General features: G+C 45.7%; 1 protein-coding gene across 1 annotated transcript in view; it reads right to left on the bottom strand.

Annotated features, from left to right (window-relative positions):
• DAP (death associated protein) overlaps positions 1 to 17,272 on the bottom strand; it is a 66,845-nt gene that overhangs the window by 33,591 nt on the left and 15,982 nt on the right. The window lies entirely within an intron of this gene.

The raw sequence follows: 17,272 nt of genomic DNA, 5'->3' as shown, positions 1-17,272 counted from the left end.
CTGGCCTAAGCCTCACTCCACTTCAGGCTCCCCTCTGACTCCACAAATGCAAAAAAAGATTTCTCGTAGAAATCCACCCCACAGGCTCAGCTGTGCAGAGGGTGGCAGCGGTTTGCATCTGTTTCTACCTATAATCACATTCAGAAGCTCTGGCAAAATGAAAACAGCCTCTCCCATTCTGTAACAGTATTTGTTCTGGGTCCCTGTGGCACCACCCTTCCCATTTAGGCCATTATTTCTTTTTTCCACCTAAAGTCATAACGAATTTAGGAACTGTGAGTCACTGGTTTTACCTTGACGCCAACTTCCTCTCATTTGTACTTCGGTCTGGTTTCCTCTCTTTGCAGCTGACTTTGGAAACCTTGAATCTATGGCTTCTCAGATAGTGCTGGACCCAGTCTCGTCCAACCAGGGGTTGAACCCATGCCCCCCGTGATGAAAACACAGGGTCTTAACCACTGGACTGCCTGGGAAGTCCCAGGCTCTCTTTTCAATAATTGCTCTCCAACTCCTTGTGAAAAGAGGGCCAGTTGCCAGAAGACAAGGGCCGGGCAGAAAAATAGCAAGTCTTTGTTGTGGGTTTTGATTTTTTTTTAATGTAATAGTAAAGGATATTTAAAAAAACTTTTTATTTTATATGTGTGTATAGTTGACTTACAATGTTGTGTTAATTTCAGGTGTACAGCAAAATGCTTCAGTCATACATATACACGTATCTCTTCTTGTTCTTTTCCCATTTAGGTTGTTATATAATAGTGAGCGGAGTTCCCTGCGCTGTACAGCTGGTCCTTGATGGTCCACTTTAAATATAGCAGCGTGAGTCTTTGGAATCATAGGTTTGGGTTCAAATCCTACTTCCGTCAGTTTCTATCAGAATGACCTTGGGCACATCATTAGCCTTTCTGAGCAAATTTCCTCATTCATAAAATAAACGTCCACCTTTCCTGTAGGTTGGGAGGACAAAATAAGACTAAGTATATAAAGCACTAGTTTAAGAGCGGCCGGTATTTATCATTATTTGACTATCAGACTTTCTGAATGATGTTGAATTGGTTGTTTGATAGCAGGGACCATCTTCTAAACTTATTCCCTGAGGCCTGATTAAGATGAGACATAGTCATAAACGCACCCAGCTGAGTGATAGATGCTTTCTCAATAGATTCAAGTCCCATAGAAACAGGGTTCAGTCCTGCTCTCTGGACAGTTCTGAGTGTCTGCTCCTTCTCTTTGCAGGACTTATAAATACGGTGACCAATTAGGAAGTTATAACTACTTATGAACAGCCAAAAGGTAAATTGTTCATATAACATTCTCTACCTTTTATAAAACATGGGCTTCTCAGGTGAGAACCCTCAGTAAAGAGCCCTCCTGCCAATGCAGGAGTTGTGGATTGGATCCCTGGGTGGGGAGGATCCCCTGGAGGGGGAAATGGCAACGCACTCCAGTATTCTTGCCCGGGAAATCCCATGGACAGAGGAGCCTAGCGGGCTACAGTCCATGGGGTCACAAACAGTCAGACACGACTGGATATGCAACCTTTGGCGTAGTGTTGATACACTTCTGACAGGCACATAGACTTCATCAGACAGACAGGGATGGGGTCTGACTACTCTAAGTGTGGTGGGAGGAGGCAGCACCAATGCCACCCTCCCGGAACCTCAGGCCCACGCACCACACCCCCTGCCCCCGCCAGCCCATGGCATTCCGAGGTGATTCATAAATTCTCTGAAACCTGAGAGGCTCTGTCCGCTCCTGAGGAGCACTGCTGCTTGGCTGAGCACCACTGGGCAAGTCCCACGCTGTCCACACCTCCTACCTCCACCCCACCTGTTAAACTGCAACCTGTAAAGGATCTGGGTTTTACTTTACCTGCCAGCCAGCCAGCGTGGGGGAAACGGGGAGCTGTCAGTTACAGATGTCATATACATACATGCTGCTGCTAAGTCGCTTCAGTCGTGTCCGACTCTGTGTGACCCCATAGACGGCAGCCCACCAGGCTCCACCATCCCCGGGATTCTCCAGGCAAGAACACTGGAGTGGGTTGCCATTTCTTTCTCCAATGCATGAAAGTGAAAAGTGAAAGTGAAGCCACTCAGTCCTGTCCGACTCTGAGCGACCCTATGGACTGCAGCCTATCAGGCTCCTCCGTCCATGGGATTTTCCAGGCAGAAGTACTGGAGTGGGGTGCCATTGCCTTCTCCAATATATGTATATAGTCATATATATATGTATGTATGCATATATATGTGTGTGTGTGTATATATATATATATATATATGTATGTATGTATTTTTATAGCTTCCTGATGGCTAAGCAGTAAAGAATCTGCCTGCCATGCAGGGGACTTGCATTTGATCCCTGGGTTGGGAAGATCCCCTGGAGGAGGGCATAGCAACCCACTCCAGTATTCTTGCCTGGAGAATCCCATGGACAGAGGAGCCTGGCGGGTTATAGTCCATGGGGTCACAAAAGAGTTGGACATGACTGAGAACAGCACATATACACACACATACACTATTATATAACTTAATACTGTATTAAGAGAGTAGATCTTAAATCTTATCATCACTAAAAATGTTAATTATCTTGAGGGGGTGGAGGTGTTAACTAACCTTATTGTGGTGGTCACTTCACAATGTATATACCTATCAAATCATGCTGCACACCTTGAATTTATGTATATGTCAGTAATATCTCATTAAAGCTGGGAAAAGATAATAGGAGTGGAAAATCTGGAGGGGATCAGGGTTTGGTGGAAGAAAATGATGTGTTCAAATCTGTAGGCAATTTAAAACATTTTTTAGGATTGAGATATCCAATCTCTATATAATAGAGATTTAATAGACAATTACATATAACATTAGGATATTTTTAGTTCACTTTTTTAGACACCAGAAAGTGAACTCTTATTTTTTTATTTGTTTACTTTTAATTTTATTTGTTTACTAGTAATATTTGTTGACAAATTTCTATTGTTTTATGAACTGTTTATTCATGTTCTTTTTAATTCCTTGGGACTCTGAGAGTTTTACTTTCAGTATTCTCCCCATTCATTTTTGCAGTCCATGTTTGGTTTTTAATCATCACTGGGTTGCATCACTTAGCAGCTGCTGCTAAGTCACTTCAGTAGTGTCCGACTCTGTGCAACCCCATAGACGGCAGCCCACCAGGCTCCGCCATCCCTGGGATTCTCCAGGCAAGAACACGGAGTGGGTTGCCATTTCCTTCTCCACTTGCTGCTAAGTGACTTAGCAGCAGCAGCAGCAGCAGCTATTAAAAAAGAAAAAAATGCAAGTATGGAGTTACTTAAAATGCTGGGGAAAAGGTTTAGACAGCCCAAGGGGCAGGCAAGAAAGACAACACTGGGTACCTTTGATGGACCAGCACTCCTTTCCTTTGGCCTTATTTTTCAGAGCTTCAGGGAAAAGAAATATAAATAGATGTACAGAGTGGTAGATTCTGGGTGCAAGAAGTTAAAGTAGTGCTACCGATCTATATTCACTGTTCTGTGAATGTTCTTCAGACAGGTGACCTGCCAGTAAGTCCAAGTGAATGGTATATCATCAAAGTCCCAGGTTCAAATGAACCGAGGGCCAGGAGGAGCATATCCTGCCTGACGGTAGGTGTTTTTGGTCACGACCCGCTGCAGCCGCTGGGAGAGAAACACCTGTACGTGGAGACCTCAGGCATGGTGTGAGTGAGGAGAGGAGGGCATGGGGAGGAGGAGGCGGCAGGGAGACCCCGCCCAGCTCACACTCCAGCAGGAGCATCGCTCACCCAACCTGTCCGCAAAAGCCCCTTAATGCTGTTCCCTGGCAGCTGCAGTCTCTCCCTACCTGTCAAAATTTCATATATGTTCCCAGGCTCAGAGTATCAACTCTTCATTGTTAACTGAACAGCAGGTTCAGTAACTACACTCACATGTTAACCATCTTAGCTTTTCTCTCAACTCCCAGAACTTATCCAATAGTGCAGAGTATCAACGGTACTTTCTCCGCAAAAAGTGTAGATTTCAAAACTGTCAAAAAATGACTGCATCTGGTCCGCTTTCTACTGAATCTCTGTGTCATAAAGTGAACTTCAGCAGCAAAGGTCCAGCTATTCTGTAGGAAGGAATGTTGTTAAAGACAAGGAAACCAGTTAGCCCCCCTATAATCAAACTTAAAGATTATACTCCACTGTCATCTTTGAAAACGGGCACCCAAACCAGAACTTGGCTGTCTCTACTCTGTCATCTTGGCTTTCCATCCTTTCATTCTCAGGCCTCCCACGATGTCCCCAGAAGGGTAAACAGCAATTACTTCTCTAAATTTAGTCAGCCTGGCTGAAGACGCTCTAAATTTCACCACCATCACACTGAGGGAATCAGCTACAAAAGGAGCAACAGATGCCATTTGGAATCTTTGCTCCCCCACTTTTCATCTTTAGTCCTGACTTACACAAGTTCAGAGTTAGCCAGAATAAAAAGTTCGTGGTGGCGGTCCAACTTTTGGACAAATTCTTGGGGGTGCCAAGGACATACTCTTCTCGAACGTTCTGGGATGCTCCCCTGTGGGGCTGTGCTCACCTGAAGTGCCAGGAAAGAAGCCAACCACCCCTACCAGCACACCAACCAGCTCGTAAGTAGAACTGTGTAATATCTGTCCTTTTGTGAGTGGCTTATTCCACTTGTTTTTATTGTTCAGTTGCTCAGTCATGTCTGACTCTTTTCGACCGCATGGACTGTAGCCTGCCAGGCTCCTCTGTCTGTGGGATTTCCCAGGCAAGAATACTGGAGTGGGTTGCCTTTTCCTTCTCCAGGGGATCTTCCTGACTCAGGGATCGAACCCACGTCTCCTGTTTTGCAGGCAGATTCTCTACCACCGAGCACCTGGGCAGCCTATTTCACTTGACACAGGTTGATCCATGCTGTGGCATTGTGACGGGATTTCCTGCTTTCCTAAGGCTGCCTCGTATTCCGCTGTATGTCTACACCACATGCTGGCTACCTAGTCATCCCTGATGGACACTTATGCTGCCTCCACCTCTTGGTTATTGTTAATAATGCTGCCACGGGTGTGCAGATAACTCTTGGAGACGCTGTTTTCAATACTTTTGCGTATATACCCATACGTGGGCAAGGGCTTCTTCTTAACATAAAAATCTCTGTGGATCTCTTCCCAATAGATGTTTTGCTTCTGGTATCTGACCTTTCTAGGTCCTTAATAAAATCTGGCATCTTATCTGTCAGGAGCTCCTCCTGGAGAATCTGGATTAGGTGACCTCTCAGGTGTGTCCAGCTCTAATCCAACGATTCTATGAGAATTTCTTGAGTATAATGCCATCCTCATGACTCTGGCGCACATTAATGAGTATATCTTCCCCTACAAGATGTACACAACCAGAAATCAAAGTCAACCTCTCCCTAGAGAGAGCTGAGTGCTCAATGGAATATCCCAGAAGGAGGAAGAATTTTCTTCCTTAACACCGACCTTACCTGGCTCACCTCTTTCACCCGCTGGAAAATAAGAGGTAACCAAGTTACTAAGTTAATTAACTATTTACCTTTAAAGAATCAAATGCTAAGCTCATTATTACTGATTCACTAAGCATTTTCTGAGTGCTATGCATTCTGACCCAGTTGAAGTCAACAGAGTTTATTTTTGTTTTCCTCATTCATTCTTTTTTTTTTAAAAATAGAGTTTATTTAAATAGAGGGCTTAAAAATTTCAGGCATAGTCATTGTAATGTAATAAACTCAATAAAGGGCTCTTGTTTCTATGTAGTTATTTTTCTAGGTAGCATTATTCTATGTCGTTATTATTACATATTGCATTCTGTAAAATCCAGCCACTGGAGAGTTGATTTAAATTCAGTTCCTGTGTTTATGTAATGAGGAAACGCTCTTGATAAACACTGCAGCCCTCTGAGGAGCACCATGAAAACAAAAGGATTATCCATTCCAAGAGGCTGGCTCCGGTGCACACGCACAGGGCTGTGTCTGGAGACGGAAGCCGATAGCTCCATCTCCTTTCTCCCCTTCTTCCATCTGATGAAAGGCGGAGGGCAGCGTGGAGGTCCGGTCAGGAGGCTGGGGGACTGTGAAGGGAGGGAAGCGGATGCTCAGAGCGCATCAATCACACATCGTTTCTGCATCCCTTACGGAACCAGATACTGGCTAAATACTGCCTCCAAGCCCATGACCAGTAGCGCCAGGTGCCGGAGGACAGTGGAGCCTGTTGCACGTCCCTTCTCAGCCTCACCCCGGCAGGGTCCAGCCAGGCTCCCCTGACGCAGGGATGCCCACATGCTTCCTCCCTCCACTGCATGGTGAGGTTCTGATTCACCACCCACCAGACCCCAGCCTGCCTCAGGGCCCATCTAAGGGGAGCTCAGACTCTTGAATTCCTGATGACACCACTGCCCACGACTCCTGGGACACAAAGTATTCTGCATCCCACACCAGTGGCTCTGTATTCATTGAGCAATTCTGGACAAAACTTCTTAATGTACCTCGTTGTGCTCCTCCCGATCATCCTAAAATACATGTAGCCATGGGTTTTGGAAGACATGGAACTACATACAACCAGAGAGGGGCTTCCCCGGTGTCATAGGGGTAAAGAATCTTCCTGCTCAGCGGGAGACATGGGAAGCCTGGGTAGGAAGATCCCCTGGAGGAGGGCATGGCAACACACTCCACTATTCTTGCCTGGAGAATCCCATGGACAGAGGAGCCTGCTGGGCCACAGTCCATGGGGTTGCAGAGTCGGATGTGACTTTGTGACTGAGGACACGCATACAACCAGGGAACTCCTATCAGAGCCCCCACCCATAAGTCAATGATGAAGGCAGTCCTTGTCTCTAGAAGGCCACAGCACAGTCAGGGAAAAGGATAAACGTGCAAATTATTTTATTTACATCTATCCTCTATCTAAAAAAACCTCAAACACAATGAACTAAGCATCAGCGCTGTTTACTCACAGGGACCATTTTGCCTGTCTGCGGCTGACGGTCCCCCACCCGGCCTCCTGGTCCTCGGGGCTCCGGATGGAGCAGCAGGGTCACCACCCGCAGGGCCCGGTGCCCCTTCCTTGGCTTCCTGTCTGACAACATACGCATGACACTGTCTGGTTAGTGGGCTAAGTAAATTCTCTAGTTCTACCTTTGATACATTTCAAGAACCTAGAACTGTGCTCAAATATACAATGAATGAATTTAAACTAACTGTGACAAGATGAGGGGGTTTCCCAGGTGGCGCTAGTGGTAAAGAACACGCCTGCCAATGCAGGAGATGTAAGAGACTAGGGTTCGATCCCTGGGTCGGGAAGATCCCCTAGAGGAGAGCACGGCAACCCACTCCAGTATTCTTGCCTGGAGAAAACCATGGACAGAGAAGTCTGGCGGGCTACAGTCCATGGGGTCACAAAGAGTAGGACATGACTGAGCGACTTAGCACACACATAACAAAATGAACATGTGGCTTCAAAAACTACTGCAGAAAGAACCTTCCAGAGGCTGAGGTTACCACCAAGATACGCACAATAAAAAAAGAGACAAGCTCAAGCTTCTTGCCCTGGTACAAGTCTTTCACGAACCACATTACAAACACTGAAGATCTAATTAGACTTGACAGGAAGCCATCCTTTCCCACAAAACCTGAAGTCACCAGGAAGGACATTAGAAATTTAGATTTACATCCTGAATCATTAATGAGAAACACTACCTCAAGGGTATTTGGACCTTGAGATATGAGCTAATGACAATAAAAAGTCATAATGGTTGGCAGGACATTTAAAACATTGCTTATTTCACCTTGATCTCATACATTAATATTCATTTTGTATACATTTTACAATGTATATAACAGTAGCAAAATATGCAGAGCATAATTTAAAAATGAATATACAAATATGGGGGGTGCAGGCAAACAGCAATTTTTAAATTGATGGGGGGACTTCCCTGGTGACCCAGTGGCTAAGACTCCGAGCTCTTAATGCAGGGGGCCCGGGTTCGATCACTGGCCAGGGAATTAGATCCCACATGCCACAACTAAAGATTCCACATGTTACAACTAAAAGACTTTGCATACCTCAGTGAAAATCAAAGATCCCGCGTGCCGCAACTAGTACCCAGTGCAACCGAGGAAATGAGTAAAATAAATACTTTTTAAAAAAATTAAAAAAATAAATTTGGGGGGTGCACAGTCACTCCCCTGATAGAGGGTACCCACCGGGATGGGAGGGGCAGACTGCTGCAGTGCTCCGCCTAGGCAACTGTACATGCTCACACAGAAGCAGGAGCCATTTGCCGTGTGGGCCTCATAGCTGCTAAGTTATTGTGCTGCTGTTGCTGTGGGATGTCACGGAAGCTGGGCACTGCCAACCGGTGCCTCATGCCATGAGGTGCTGAAGCTTGTTAACAGTTGAATTGTGTGTCCCTCTGCTTCCTCTGCTTCTTATGTTAAAGTCCTAACCTCCAGTAGCTAAGCATGTGGCCTTATTTGAAAATAAACTTGTTGCATAGTTAATGGAAGCAGTGACAGATTTTACTTTCTTGAACGCCAAAAATCACTGCAGATGGTGACTGCAGCCATGAAACTAAAAGACGCTTGCTCCTTGGAAGAGAAGCTATGACAAACCCAGACAGCATATTAAAAAGCAGAGACATAACTTTGCAGACAAAGGTCCAACTAGTCAAAGCTATGATTTTCCAGGAGTCATGCACAGATGCGAGTTGGACCATAAGGAAGTCTGAGTGCTGAAGGACTGATGTTTTTGAACTGTGGTATTGGAGAAGACTCTTGAGAGTCCCTGGGACTATAAGGAGATCCAACCAGTCAATCCTAAAGGAAATCAGTCCCGAATAGTCATTGGAAGGACTGATGTTGAAGCTGAAGCTCCAATACTTTGGCCACCTGATTCGAAGAACCGACTCATTGGAAAAGACCCTGATGCTGGGAAAGATTGAAGGCAAAAGGAGATGGGGTGGCAGAGGATGAGATAGTTAGATGGTATCACTGACTCAATGGACATGAATTTGAGCAGACTCTGGGTGATGGTGGAGGACAGAGGAGCCCAGTGTGCTGCAGTTCATGGGGTCACATAGAGTTGGACACGACTTAGCAACTAAACAAGAATTAATTAAGATGAGGTCATTAGGGTGGGCCCTGATGCAATATGACTGGCATCCTTATGAACAAGGGAAACAGGCCCCCGACACACACAGTGAGACAGCCGTGTGAACACTAGAGTTCTCCTGCCTCAGCCCAGGAACCAGGAGGGGGACTGAAACAGATCCTCCCCTACTGCTTTCCGAGAGGGCACGGGCCTGCTAACACCTTGATCTCAAATGTCTCGACCCCCAGGACTGTGAGACAATCCTGGGTCTGTAGCACTTTATTCTGGAAGCCCTAAGGAAATGAATTCACTGCTTCTTTGAGGGGAGGCAGGCTGCCTGGTGAGAAGGTCCTACTATAACCCAGGTGGAAATGCCAGCAGGTGTACCTGAGCCTTTGCAGAGTGATGGGGACAGGAGGGCTGCCTTGAGGAGGGGCTGCAGACTCCGTGATGCAGACAGATGCTCCCTACCCCTTGGCAGGTTCTCCCATGCTACCCACTGACCCGGGCTGCCATGTGGGGACCCGGGCATCTGCATGAGCTCTGTTAACCTTCTGCAGCCCAAGCAGCTCCAGGCAAAACAATGACTTTCACAGCTCGCTGGTCAGCATACAAACTGTACCACTTCATCCATGCCCAGGTGGCCTACAGACACAGAACCACTGACCATTGAGACTCCTGGGCAAACCTGACAGAGCTGCCCAACAGCAACGAGACTCTCCCCGTGTCCCCATCAAGGCAGACAGGACCGTCCATCGCTATTTCCTGCTGCCATGACAACGTGCCTCATGTGCCTTCTATCTGGAGGATCTTGCTGTACCTTCAAGAAGGCTCTTCCCTGGAGGTGGCATCTCAGTCCACAAGCAGTTGACAACCCGTTGCCCCATCACAAGGACATCCCCTGTTATTCAACACCCCACCTCATTAAGACTCTTCCTGTGGCTGAGGGCAGGGGTTGGCTGCCATGTCATGGGTCCTGCCTGCTAACCGGGGCACCCAAACAGCATAGGAGTGGATGGCTGGCACTCAGCACTCCTAGTCCACTGGCAACTCCACACATTATGGGGAAAGGGTTACAATGTTTCTAAAAGATAGCTGACGACTAGCCTGGATATAAAAGATGATCCTATTGCAAAGTAAGGATGATGCTGAAATTGGCTCACAAGCCTCATTCAAGTTCAAACATGAAGATAATAGCTTAAAGATAAAAATTCTCAGGCGTATAGGGTGTACTATCTCTTAACCTCAATGTTTTCAATTTTCCATTTTTTACTTAAGAATTAACTTTAACTGAAAGAATCATTAATAATGGCCACAGATTATCATTTGGCATCTTCTAGAGATTGATTCGTTCCCCACCCCCAACTATGGGAAGCTCTTACCCTCAGGACCTCAGAATTTAACCTTTTATGGAAACAGGGTCTCACAGAAGTAAATGAGTTCAAATGAAGCTTTTAGGGCGGGTCCTAATCGAACATGAGTGGGGCTTTGCAGGAGGCGCCAGTGGTAAAGAACCCCCTGCCAATGCAGGAGATAGAAGAGATGCGGGTTCAGTCCCTGGGTCGGGAAGATCTTCTGGAGGAGGAAATGGCAACCCACTCTAGTATTCTTGCCTGGAGAAGCCCATGGACAGAGGAGCTTGGCGGCTACCGTCCATAGGGTGCAAAGAGTTGGAAACAACTGAAGCAACTTAGCATGCATGCATGATGTCCTTACAAAACGGGAGAGAGACACACACAGAGGGAAGGTGAGACGACACAGGGAGAAGGCCACATGAGGACAGAGATCAAGGTGATGTATCTAGGACTCCCCTGGTGGTCCCGTGGTTAAGACTCTGAGCTCCCAGTTCAGGAGGTTCATTCTCTGGGGAACCAAGAGCCTGAGTACTGCACAGCATAGACAAAAAAAAAGTGATCTATCTATAAGCCAAAGATGGCCAGCAAAGGAACCAACCCTGAGGAAACCTGGATCTTGGAGTTCCAGCTTCCAGATCTGTGAGACAATACAGCTATTTTAAGCCGCCCAGTTTGTGGCATTTGTTACAGCAGCCCCATGGTAACTCAGCCTACATCTAGTAACAACTGTTTCAGGCTGGAGTTATCAGTGACAGTGAAGAACAACAGGTGAAAGCTTGTTGTGAAACAAATACAGCACTTTCACGGTCATTCACAGACACAGAGCAACAACAAGGAACATCATGGATATGCAAGTTCCATCTGAGGTCCAACGAGATAACTCTCTGCTCCCCCTACCTTTTTAAAAAAACTTTTAATTTTGTATTGAGGTATAGCTGAAGAATCGATGCTTTTGAACTGTGGTGTTGGAGAAGACCCTTGAGAGTTCCTTGGACTGCAAAGAGATCAAATCCTAAAGGAAATCAGTCCTGAATATTCATTGGAAGGGCTGATGCTGAAGCTTCAATACTTTGGCCATTTGATGCGAAGAGCTAACTCCTTGGAAAAGACCCTGATGCTGGGAAAGATTGAAGGCAGGAGGAGAAGGGGACAACCGAGGATGAGATGGTTGGATGGCATCACACACTTGATGGACTTGAGTTTGAGTAAACTCCAGGAGTTGGTGATGGACAGGGAAGCCTGGTGTGTTGTAGTCCATGGGGTCACAAAGAGGTGGACAGGACTGAGTGAATGAACTGAACTGACAACCAATTAACAAACAAAGTTGTGATAGTTTCAGGTGAAGAGCGAAGGGATTCAGCCATAATATACATGTGTCTACTCTCCCCTCAAACTTCCCTCCCTCCCATCCAGGCTGCCACATAACACTGAGCAACTCTCTGCCTTCTTATTTCAGGTCTTCTACTGTAAATGAGTGTCTTCTACTGTAATATCGTGGTCTCCATGTAAATTCCTTGCTTAGCAATTAATAAGTATATTGGGGGAAACAGACTGTGCAAATAGCCCATTTCTCCTTGAGTTTTTGCCCTCTAATTGTAGCATCCCTCAGTGTATCCTGCCGACAACAATTACTGCGGTGTTTGCCTATTGGTAATATTCTAGTTTACACATTTATTCATTGGAATTCTTCTATAAAGAAGAGCTGCCCCTTCTCATCTATGTATTCAATTATTTATATCAGTATGGACTCATGGATATCTATTTTACTCTAGGGGTTATAATCTAATACTATCATTATTTAAGTTATCACAAATTATTCCAGCTTTGCCATTAGGTGCGCCTTCTGGTTGGTTTCTGTGTTGTTCTGACATGTCCCCATCCTTTTGGGAACACTTCCTTGTGTTATGGCACTACAAGCTGTGCCAGGCTCATCTGGTACTTTTCCAGCCCTGGTTCTGGAATGAACCACTTCTCCAAAATACCCTCAGAGAGGGCGATGGCACCCCACTCTGGTACTCTTGCCTGGAAAATCCCATGGACGGGGAAGCCTGGTGGGCTGCAGTCCACGGGTCGCAAAGAGTCTGACGCAACTGAGTGACTTCTCTTTCACTTTTCACTTTCATGCACTGGAGAAGGAAATGGTAACCCACTCTGGTGTTCTTGCCTGGAGAATCCCAGGGATGCGGTAGCTTGGTGGGCTGCCGTCTATGGGGTCACACAGAGTCGGATACGACTGAAGCGAGTTAGCAGCAGCAGCAGCCAAAATACCCTTGACTGGGGAATGGTGTTTGGAAACCAAGATCCTGGCCCTAGAGGGTGCTCATGGCTATGTGGTGACAGTTCTTTAATGCCCTGTCAGTGAACACAGCTCGGATGTATGTATCTCCTCCATGTATGTTTATTTACATATGTATGTTCGCATCTATACCTACTGTCCATCCATCCGTCCATCTATTCATCCAGTTAAGCTATGAGTTCATACTGAAGTAAAGTGTTAGTCTCTCAGTCGTGTCCAACTATTTGTGACCCTATGGCCTGTAGCCCTCCAGGCTCCTCTGTCCATGGGATTCTCTAGGCAAGAATACTGGTCTGTCCATGGGATTCTCCAAGCGAGAATACTGGAGTGGTTAGCCATTACCTTCTCCAGGGGATCTTCCTGACCCAGGGATGGAACCTGTGTCTCTTGCATTGCAGGCAGATTCTTTACCATCTGGACCACCAGGGAAGCCTGAGTTCATACTAATACCTCTAATTCTAATTAAATATTACAGTTATCTTAGTCTTCCCCTTTTTCTGACCGTGAGAAACTTGACTCTTCATCAGTCACAACATATTTATTTTGTTCAGTCTTGGTGCACACATAAAGCAATTTCAGAATCACTAACCCAAAGTCCTGTATGAAACATTGACTAATTGGAGTGTAGCATTTATGCATTTCTTTTTTTGCCTTTTTTTTTTTTTTGTCTTTAGCCTTATAGTATCCAGTCAAAATAATGTTTCCTGAAGTTACTTAGGTTAGGTCATTTTTTTCCACTGTACTCCTTGCAGTCAATAACACTAAGCATTTGTGTTACACTTAGGGCCATCTGTTACTGTGTGTATTCCATCTTGGGTATTTCCCACATCCTGGAAGATTGGAATTGTTTGCTTATTTTGATGGGGGAGGTATGTGAACATGAAACAGCATCACAGCCCTAAGTCAGTCCTGTACAAACTGTGGAGCTCAGGAAGGGCTGTTCCTTCCTGACCCTTCCCCTTTCCCCTACCTCACTCCTTCTAGCCCTTTCCAATCCACCCCCAGTCCACACCTAACCTTTCCACTTCTACTTTACTCCTCTTGCCGCCTACCTTTTAAAATACTTTCTACCCAGCTCGATTCACGCTCGGGCCTCAGCGCATGCTCGCCACTACACTGTATGTTAGTGGGTGCTAATGACCCCTGAAGTCCATTCTATGTCTGCAGTTTCTCTGTTACATAATGAAACTGGACATTTTGACTTAATATGCTCAGCAGACAGATTTGAGAAAACAATCACAGCTTTCCTTGATTGGGTCAGTTCTGAGATCGAGTCTTGCACCCACTCAGGAGTATGAGCTCACAACAATGAAACCTCTTACTCGTCTTGGATACAAAGGGCCGCAGGTAACTAGAATTCAGCCTGATGGGAATGTCTGGAAAACATTTTCAAATTTCTGCTACATTATTTTTTTTAATAGCATTTTAAAACAATTTGGTGGTATAAGGAATTATCTTTTTAATATATGAAAAATGATAGGACTAAGGGGACAAAGGGTAACATAAAGATTTGCAAAAGAAAAGTACAAGTAAGAGGGCTTTGAGGTTTTTTTGGGTCATACAACAACCTCTTTAATGCTCCAGTTGTTCATTTTCTCTGCAATCAGTATTTGATTTTCTGATTGGGAAAGGAAGCCACCAGAGATGAATCAGTAAATGCAAAGCCAGCTTTAAATATCTAGGAAGGAAAGCAGAGAGATTTGCAAACGCAGATCCAAGGAGGAAAATGGCATCTGAGATTATGCATTTATTTTCATATCTGGAGAACGCTTGGCTCAAAACATGATAAAATAGAAAACTTTAGGATGAGGGTAATGTGAATTTTGAAGTCACATGCCATGACATTTCCAAAAGAAATTAATGTAAAACATTACATGTCTGACTAATTTCTGGAAATAACTATGGCCTTTCCATATGTAAAGGAAAACCAGCCCAGTGTCCCAAAAGCTTGTTACAAGCTGTAATTAGGCCATCTACTTTGGTGAGGTTGCATGGGTGGGACTGTGGGCTTGAGGAATATAGGAAAGGTTGTGGGCAACCCCAGAATCAGTGTTTATTTTATAGAGAGATCTAGGACTTCCCTGGTGGCTCAGATGGTAAAGAATCCACCTGCAATACAGGAGACCTGGGTTTGATCCCTGGGTTGGGAAAATCCCCTGGAGAAGGGAATGGCAACCCACTCCAGCATTCTTGCCTGGAGAACTCTATGGATAGAGGAGCCTGGCAGGCTATAGTCCATGGGGTCGCAAAGAGTTGGACACGACTGAGCGACTTCACGATGACACGAGGGACACGGGATTCCAAGTCAAGACAGAGTTAGGGCTGAATCCTGGCCTTATCTGAACCACTGACTGGGTCAGATAAGCTCACTAAGCCTCGTTTCTTCATCTGTGTAATGGGCAGCTTTTAGGTGGTGTGAACATTAAACCCAATGGTACACATAGTCCAGGGGCTAAGAGTAGGGGGCTCTGAACCCAGCTTCCAGTCTGGGATGCTGGCTCTGCCCCTTACTTGCTGTGTGACTTTGCAAAAGTCACTTAATCTCTCTGAGTGATTGAAGTGGGAGTAGTAATCCAGAATGGGGATAATAATGAAAAGCCAACTCCCAAAGGGGGATGAGAATAGAGTAGTTGCAAGGATCAAATGAATCAACATGGGCAGAGCCCCCATTAGAACTGGGCTAGGTTCCCTGCACTCTGTAATACCATCAGTGATCGTTATTAACTATAATTATTCAATCAGCCCCCTAGAAAAACGGAGGCTGCGTGGTGGTGGAAGTGGACTGTTACACAGAATACCAGGTCTGGTGCGGGGAGTTTGGAAGTTGTATTGGCAACATATGCCGAGAGCTGCAGCGTCTACAGAGGCTTCCTCGCCTCTGTCAACGGTGTGTGGGGGGTTTAACCCACAGCAGCGAGGAGAGAAGCTATTGTCCAGAGGACAAGAGCCATCAGCCGGACCAGGAACATGGCGCAACAGTGTGACTGCAGGGAACAAACATACCCTGGCTCATGTGCAAACCCCGCCCTGCAGTCAGCCTGATTCAAAAGTACCTGGTTCCAGAGCAAACCAGCCTTCATGGTGGGTAAGAGACTAAAACCTAGGGTGCTGGGTATCCCCCTCCTTTCTCTTGCAATCATTCACCCTCTGGAACGTTTATTCACATTGTGCATCTTCCATAAATGCTGTATTTCATCTCATGAGAAAAAAAAATCAATAGAAAATGAATGGGCTGTTCTGTCGTTATTTCTAAACACGATAAGAAATGATCAGCTGTCACTGTATTGACACTGTGTTACACACAGAAGTAGCTATTTGTCCCTTATTCCACTTAAACATGCAGAAAAGCATATTTCATTAATTTCCCAGGATTCCCGCCCCCCCCCCCCCCAGATACAGCTCTCTGTTTCATCCTCTCTCTTCCTTCTTAAGGAACCCGTGGATTTGAAGGGAAATGACGTTCCAGGTTTCTAGTGGAAGAATGCTACAGGTCACATGTTTTTATCCTCGGTTCCAAGTCCAAGAATGTTCTCAACACCTAACGTTCTAACTCTTTTATGCAGGCAAAACTTACCCTGAACTGGTCCAAGTCTGTAAATCTTTAAAATGCATCTCAGCTGGTGTAAACATCATACACAGATTCCAACAGGCTGCTCGAGACCCCACAATGGGTACTGTATGAAATGCATATGGTCTTTTTCTGCTAAAACCTGCTTCCTCTCCCAAGACATTAGAATTTCTGAATTCTGATATAAATTAGGCCCCACGGTTTTCAGATACAGGACCGTGGACCTGTAGGAGAATTCGTGATGTGGTTATGTTCCAAACACAAATCTGTGAAAATAGTTAGTGGAAGAAAATTCGAGACTTTTCTTTAAACCACCTTCTTCTTTTAAAAAACCAGAACTTGAGCTGATTTTCCTGGTGCTGATATCTCATGACTTAAAATGGGCAATAATCACTCAGAAACTTCTCCCCAGATTTTGTCCTCCCCTCCAGGGACCGCCCTAAGTGACACTCAACGTTTTCCAGAAAATACCCAATGGCACAGCATATACATAAGCAGATATGTGGGGTCACCAAACCCATGCACGTCCTTCTCGGAGGGTACCTGCTGTCAGGAGCTATTCTTTTGGAAGCCTGGCCTGCTCGGGACCCTGGGCTTGGGGTTCATTCCTACTCAGTGTGGCAAGCACTGGCCTCTGTGGACTTCAGTCTCCCATGGGTAACCTGGGGAGCATTCCACCTGCTATTTAGGACTTTTGGAATGAAATGCACAAAGATGGGCTGGCTGCTCTCCACACTTCCTTTTCCTCTGGCTGAGACGCGGCTGGAGATGAGTTACATGGTGCAAAGCTTAGTGTTCACTTCCCTTTCTGGGGACACGCTCAGACAGGTGGGGACTGGTGGCGCGTGGCTGTGTGTTACAGGTGGAAGGAGATGGGCTTGTAACAAGGTCTTTGGACCAAACTTGACATCAGAACCTGCAAGGAAAGCAGGTGTAAACAGAGATGGTGGTGTTGCAG

This window comes from Bos mutus, chromosome 20 (assembly GCF_027580195.1).
Source record: "Bos mutus isolate GX-2022 chromosome 20, NWIPB_WYAK_1.1, whole genome shotgun sequence".
Lineage (NCBI taxonomy): Eukaryota > Metazoa > Chordata > Mammalia > Artiodactyla > Bovidae > Bos > Bos mutus.
The sequence above is the reverse complement of the archived record's forward strand: the minus strand, read 5'-3'. Positions and strand labels throughout refer to the sequence as shown.